The sequence below is a fragment of the Pongo pygmaeus genome, chromosome 10 (genome assembly GCF_028885625.2).
Source record: "Pongo pygmaeus isolate AG05252 chromosome 10, NHGRI_mPonPyg2-v2.0_pri, whole genome shotgun sequence".
NCBI lineage: Eukaryota > Metazoa > Chordata > Mammalia > Primates > Hominidae > Pongo > Pongo pygmaeus.
Window position 1 is genome coordinate 46051203 of NC_072383.2, and position 7708 is coordinate 46058910.

The following is a 7708-nucleotide window of genomic DNA, read 5'->3' on the forward strand; positions in this document are numbered from 1 at the left end:
TCACTGCAACCTCCACCTCCTGGGTTCAAGTGATTCTCCTGCCTCAGCCTCCTGAATAGCTGGGATTACAGGCATGCACCATCATGCTTGGCTAATGTTTTGTATTATTTTAATTTTGCCACATAACACAGGAAATGCAGTTCAATGGGAGAGTGGTAAGTGCTATGGCAAAGGCACAAAGAAAGTATCATGGGGATACACCAAAAGAAATGAACTCTAGTTTGAATAGTTCTGGTTGGAACTAGCCTGAAGGCAGGGAGGGAGGAAAAAGGATATTAGAAAGAGGAAACTGAGAAGTTAACTTACAGAGGCCTGGGGGCATGTGGCTCATTCAGGAAAAGGAAAATGATTTCAGAGGTCATGGAGCATAAGGCCTGAGAGGGTTGCAGGTGGGAGGGAGAGTGAAGCAATTTCACAAGGGGCTTTACATGCTGTGTTAAGGGAGTTTGAATTTGATTCAGTAGTAGGTTTTTGAGCAGAAGAGTAACTTTATTAGAGCTGTGTTTTATACGTGGAATCGACCTAGGTGCCCATCAACAGTGGATTGATAAAGAAAATGTGGTACATATACACCATGGAATACTATGCAGCCATAAGAAAGAATGAAATCACATGCTTTGCAACCGCATGGATGCAGCAGAAGGTCATTGTCCTAAACAAATTAATGCAAGAACAGAAAACCAAATACCATATGTTTTCACTTATAAGTGGGAGCTAAACATTGAGTGCTCATGGACATAAACATAGGAACAATAGACACACTGAGGACCACTAGAGCGTCCAGGGAGGAGGGCAAGGGTTGAACAACTACCTGTTGGGTACTATGCTCACTACTTGGGTGATTGGACCATCCACACCCCAAACCTCAGCATCCCACAATATACCCATGTAACAAACCTGTGCATGTACCCCCGAATCTAAAATTAAAAAAGTTGAAATTATTTGAAAATTAAAAACATATGCTTGTCAAAAAAAAAAAAAAAAGTTCTGGCCAGGGCAATGAGGCAAGAGAAAGAAATAAGGGATATTCAAATAGGAAAGAGGAAGTCAAACTATCTTTGTTTGCAGATGGCATAATTCTATTTCTAGAAAACCCAATCATCTCAGCCCCAAAGCTTCTTAAGCTGATAAGCAACTTCAGCAAAGTCTCAGGATACAAAGCTAATGTGCAAAAATTACTAGCATTCCTATTCACCGACAACAGGCAAGCCAACAGCCAAATCACAATGACCTCCCATTCACAATTGCCATAATGAATAAAATACCTAGGAATACAGCTAATAAGGGAAGCAAAGGACTTCTTCAAGGAGAACTGCAAACCACTGCTCAAAGAAATCAGAAATGGCACAAATAGAAAAACATTCCAGGCTTATGAATAGGAAGAATCAATATTGTGAAAATGGCCATACTATCCAAAATAATTTATAGATTCAGTGCTATTCCCATTAAACTACCATTGATATTCTTCACAGAATTAGAAAAACCTATTTTAAAATTCATGTGGAACCAAAAAAGAGCTCAAGTGGCCAAGACAATCCTAAGCAAAAAGAACAAAGCTGGAAGTATCACTCTACCCAAATTCAAACTATACTACAGGGATACAGTAACCAAAACAGCCTAGTACTGGTACAAGAACAGACACATAGATCAATGGAACAGAATAGAGAACCTAGAAATAAGACCACACACCTACAAACATCTGATCTTCAACAAACCTTACAAAAACAAGCAATGGGGAAAGGAGTTCTTATTTAATAAATGGTGCTGGGAGAACTGGCTAGCTGTGCGCAGATAGTTGAAACTGGACCCCTTCCTCACCCCATATGCAAAAATCAACTCAAGATAGATTACAGATTTAAATGTAAAACCCAAAACTGTAAAAACTCTACAAGAAAACTTAGGCAATACCATTCAGGACATAGGCACAGGCAAAGATATCATGACAAAGATGCTAAAAGCAATTGCAACAAAAGCAAAAATTGACAAATGGGATCTAATTAAACTAAAGAGCTTCTGCACAGAAAAAAAAACACAAAACAACAACAACAATAAAAACTATCAACAGAGTAAATAGACAACCTACAGAATGGAAGAAAATTTTTGCAATCTATGCATCTGACAAAGGTCTAGTATCCAGCATCTATAAGGAACTTAAACAAATTTACAAGAAAAAACAAACAACTCCATTAAAAAGTGGGCAAAGGACATGAACAAATACATCTCAAAAGAAGACATACATGTGACAAACAAACATATGAAAAAAAACTCAACATCACTGATCATTAGAGAAATGCAAACCAAAACCACAATGAAATACCATCTCACACCAGAATGTCTATTACTAAAAATTACAAAATAACAGACACTAGCAAGATTGTGGCACAAAAGAAACATTTTTACACCGTTGGTGGGAGTGTAAATTAGTTCAACCATTGTGGAAGACAGTGTGATGATTCCTCAAAGACCTAGAGACAGAAATATCATTCAACCCAGCAATCCCATTACTGAGTATATACCCAAAGGGATAGAAATCATTCTGTTATAAAGACACATGCACATGTCTGTTCACTGAAGCACTATTCACAATAGCAAAGACATGGAATCAAGCTAAATGTCCATCAATGATAGACTGGATAAGGAAAATGTGGTACATACATGATGGACTACTATGCAGCCATAAAAAGGAAAGAGATCATGTCCTTTGCAGGGACATGGATGGAGCTGGAGACCATTATCCTTAGCAAACTAATGCAGGAACAGACAACCAAACACCACATGTTCTCACTTATAAGTAGGAGCTGAATGATAAGAACACGTGGATACACAGTGGGCAACAGCACACACTGGGGCCCGTTGGAGGGTGGGGGATGGGAAGAGGGAGAGGATCAGGAAGAATAGCTAGTGGATGCTGAGCTTAATACCTGGGTGACGAGATGATCTGTGCAGCAAATCACCATGGCACGTGTTTACCTATGCAACAAACCTGCACATCCTGCACATGTACCCCTGAACTTAAAGTAAAAGTTGGAAATAAATAAATGTGTATATATATACATACACATATATATACATATATACACACATATATACGTACATATATACACATATATATGTATATATATACACATATATATACATATATATGTATATATATACACATATATATACATATATATGTATATATATACACATATATACACATATATACGTATATATATACACATATATACACATATATACGTATATATATACACATATATACACATATATATATACACACATGTATATATATATATTCATGTTCTGATATTCAAAGGAACTAATTTGCCCAGTGCCTCACAGCTAGAAATTTAAAGATAATGAAGAGCCAGGATTTATCCTCAAGTTTATTTAAACCTAAGGTATTTTTTAAAGAATAAAACAAAATATTTTGCACATTGCCTGTTTCAAACACACACACACTATATATATGAAACATATAAGCATAATATCATATATCTATATTCATCTATCTACCTATCCATATCCATATACATGTAATCATTCACAGCTCATTTATTCTGACCTTGAGGAAACAAAGAAGGTGATATTTTACTTCTCAACCAAACTGAAAAAAGAAATGCCTTCTTTTGATTTAGATTCATTGTACTTGAAGCCTTGTGTAACTTTGGAGCATCAGGATACCATGAGGTCAGGGAACTCCTGTTATTGTTGGAAAATAAATCAGGGGCTCTAAATTACAGGAAGCAAAATCAAGACAGTTCTCTCTCTCTTTTTTTTTTTTTTTTTTGAGACAGAGTCTCGCTCTGTTGCCAGGCTGGAGAGAAGTGGTGCGATCTCGGCTCACTGCAACCTCTGCCTCCTGGGTTCAAGTGATTCTCCTGCCTCAGCCTCCTGAGTAGTTGGGACTACAGGCATGCACCACCACATCCAGCTAGTTTTTTTTGTATTTTTACTAGAGACAGGGTTTCACCATGTTGGCCAGGATGGTCTCGATCTCCTGACATCATGATCTGCCCACCTCGGCCTCCCAAAGTGTTGGGATTACAAGATGAAGACTATCACAAACTGCAGGCGGATTTGAAAGGCCTAGGAGATGTGGGGTTTGCCTGAGCAGGTCTGATTGCTAAGAATAAAGCCTGTGGCCTGCTTTCTCTCCTCCTGCCCCTTCTTCTCTATCTCTTTCCTTCTTTCTTTAATGCAGCCTAAGAGGAAAGTTATTCAGAATAAAATAAGTGTTGAAAGAAAAATGCAAAATTATACTTTGACTTCCTTTTTAAGATTGAAATTATTTCTTTGTAACATAAATTCCAAGTATCGTATTTTAAAAATACTGTTGGGTAACTATAGTAACTTAGTAAATGAAATATGCAAAGCTCAAAGTTGTAAGTCTAGAGAAGGCATTAGAATAAATATGCCAGCATCTTCAGACCTTATGGCTAGGACACTACTGCTTCCTTGTGGCTCAACTTTAGAATGACAAGTTTTGACTACTGCAAGTTTCTTCAAATCATAGGGGCTTCTTTTTGGGTTTGTTTTTCCTTCCAACTTTTAGGTTCAGAGGGTACCTGTGCAGGTTTGTTATGTGGGTAAATTGCAAGTCACTGGAGTTTGTTATACAAATGATTTCGTCATCCAGGTAGTGAGCATAGTACCACACAGGCAGTTTTTCAATCCCATCCTCCAACCTCAAGTAGACCCTGGTGTCTATTGTTCTCCTCTTTGTGTCCCTGTGTACTCAATGTTTACCTCCCACTTATAAATAAGAACATGCAGGATTTGGTTTTCTGTTCCTATATTAATTTGTTTAGGATAATGGCCACCAGCTGCATCCATGTTGCTCCAAAAGCCATGATTTTATTCTTTTTGATGGCAGCATAGTATTCTATGGTGTATATATATCACATTTTCATTTTCCAGTCCACCATTAATGGGCATCTAGGTTGATTCCATGTCTTTGCTATTGTGAAAAGTGCTGCAATGAACATATGCATGCATGTGTCTTTATGGTCAAATCAGAGTTTTGATTGCCAATTTTAAGCAGCTCACCAAAGCCATGGCTTGGGACGCAGACAGAGCTGTTACAGATCTCTGAGAAATGTCAGCAGAACAGCAGTCTTTGTCAGAGACACAACCATAGTCAGCCAGGTTTTTCTTTCAGATCTCCCAGGTTTGGGAGCAGAGAGGCTGAAGAAAATATTTAAATAACAAGAAAACCTGGAGTTGAGCAGCACCTAAAGATCAGTGAGCAGCTCAAGCATGATTGTACAGAAGAGCTAGGGCACTGGAAGTCTAGAGAACAGGCAGAGATATCCCCTGTGCTGTGTAAAATTATGAAAAATGTATCCATGAGGTAAGATTTGATACATACACATAAATAATCAAGATCTGTCATTCATTGTCTGTTTGACAGTGAAAAAGTTACTTCGCCTTCTATTACTCAGTTGCCTTATTTATAGAACACTAACAATCATAGTAACTAGTCAGTGAATTTTCACAATGGTTAAATAGTGATAATAATTTTAAAAAATGTGATTGAATCCTTACCAGGTGCCATATGTTATTTTAAGTGTTTTACACTGATTATCTCATTTCTTCTCACAAAAAGTATAAGAGCATATAAAGCTCTTAGCTAATAATATGTCAGTAGTTTGTACTCAATAAATTATCATTTAAAAGTCTGTAAAGCTTTCTCTATATCTCAACGACGTAGGGAAAACACATTTTTAAGCAGCTCAGCCAACAACAGTTGTTTTCCAGGCACTGTACTGGGCCCTGGGTATAAAAAGATGAGTAGGAGAGAGTCTCTGCTTTTAAGACACTCACACTGTAATGAGGAATAAAGTTATACTGACAGCTCTAATGCAGTATAGTAAGTTATACTCTACCAGTGTGACAAGATTGCTATGGGAGTTCAGAGGAGGAAAAATTCAAGCTGTATCAAGTGGTCAGGGAAACAGTTACAGGAAAGATACCATTTGACCCTGCCTTATCTAGAGAAGCAAGTCTTAGAACGAGGAGTGGCAGAAGTCTTCCTGGCAGAGGAACCAGTTTAGTAAAGGAAGAGAGATGTGAACAGGTAGCATTTGAGATTAAGATCATGGACTCTGGAGCCAAAGAGGGTTAAATTTGAATCCCAACTCTGCTCCTCACCTGCTGTGACCTTGGGAAAGCTATTTCTCTTTGTTTCTTGGCCTGCAAAATGGCTTTGACAATTGTTCTCTATGTTAGGTTGGTTGTGAGGATTAAATGAGATGTGCACATTAACATTTAGCATATTGTCTAGCCCATTAGTGCTGTGTTATTATTAATATATTTGCCTCTGTCTAGGTTGCCATCAGTTGAAGAAACAACTATTTGTTAATTGTCAGCTTTTTTCTTCTTTGGCAAGCAGAATAAACCACATTAAATGCACATATCAATTGTAAGATGCAGCTGAATCTCAGAAACACCAAAGTATGAAAAGTGTGCATCTTCAAATCAAGGAAAGCATATTATCATCATTATGAGGAGCAGTCTGCCAAGAATCTTTCATAGGATGCTCAATATTTAGGTGTGATCCTACTGTTAAAAATCTTTCCTTTCTTGGTGGTTTCTAGATACTTTGTAGCTCTTAAGTCATGCATTAAGTTTAGTGTGTAGTTAGTTGTGTCTATCTCCCCTATTAATCTGTGGTCTCTGTGTAATATGTCCCCAGAACATCATGGGTAATCCATAGACTATGAAATTAAATGGAATCAGACCAAGCTGGGGGTGGTATAGGGTGAGAGGTGACCGTAGGGCCCCAGGCCAGAACTCAGAAGAATGGGCCATAAGCTTGGTGCCAAATGAATGCAACAAGCAGTTTTTATTGTTGTTGTTGGTTTTTTATTTCTGTTTAGTTTTTTTTTTGTTGTTTTTTTTTTTTTTTGAGACAGAGTTTCGCTCTGTGGCCCAGGCTGGAGTGCGATGTCTTGATCTCAGCTCACTGCAACCTCCGCCTCCCGGGTTCAAGTGATGCTCCTGCCTCAACCTCCTGAGTAGCTGGGATTACAGGTGCCTGCCACCATGCCCAGCTAATTTTTGTATTTTTAGTAGAGACGGGGTTTCAACATGTTAGTCAGGCTGGTCTCGAACTCCTGACCTTGTGATCCACCTGCCTTGGCCTCCCAAAGTTGGATTTGCTCTAGTCCCGGGCTTCTCTGCCAAGGACAATTGTTCTGATGGTGTTTGGCCCCTCCAAGCCTGTCTCTAATGGGATGGGGAAGTCGGCTTCGGCTTCGGTGCCCAGAAGCTGTGAGCCTCTCCAGTCTGCTGCCTCCTTGGCTTTGGGTCCTCTTTCTGTGTGGCATTCTCTACCTCCACAATGACACTGAAATTGTGCCCTGTGGGAGAAGCAGCTGTGAGCCCATTGAGCATCATTACCCAGAGGACGGGATGACTGGGGAGTGATGTTCTGCCTGGCTTTCCAGGGTCTCCTTACTGCAAGTTGGCACTTGTCCCTTCAGGCCCCAGCAGCTTCTCCCTCCTCTGACAGATCACAGAAAGCTTAGTTGACAGGAGTTAGAGGAAGCAGCTCCCCAGTATCTGAGCCCAGGAACAATTGCTGAAGACAAGGATGGCCTGTGCTTTACTTCCCTCACCTACAGACTTTTGAAGAAACTGGCCAGATGCCCACCTTGTTTTCAGCTTCCTCTCAGCAGAAATATCAGAAATGCAGAAAAGGAGG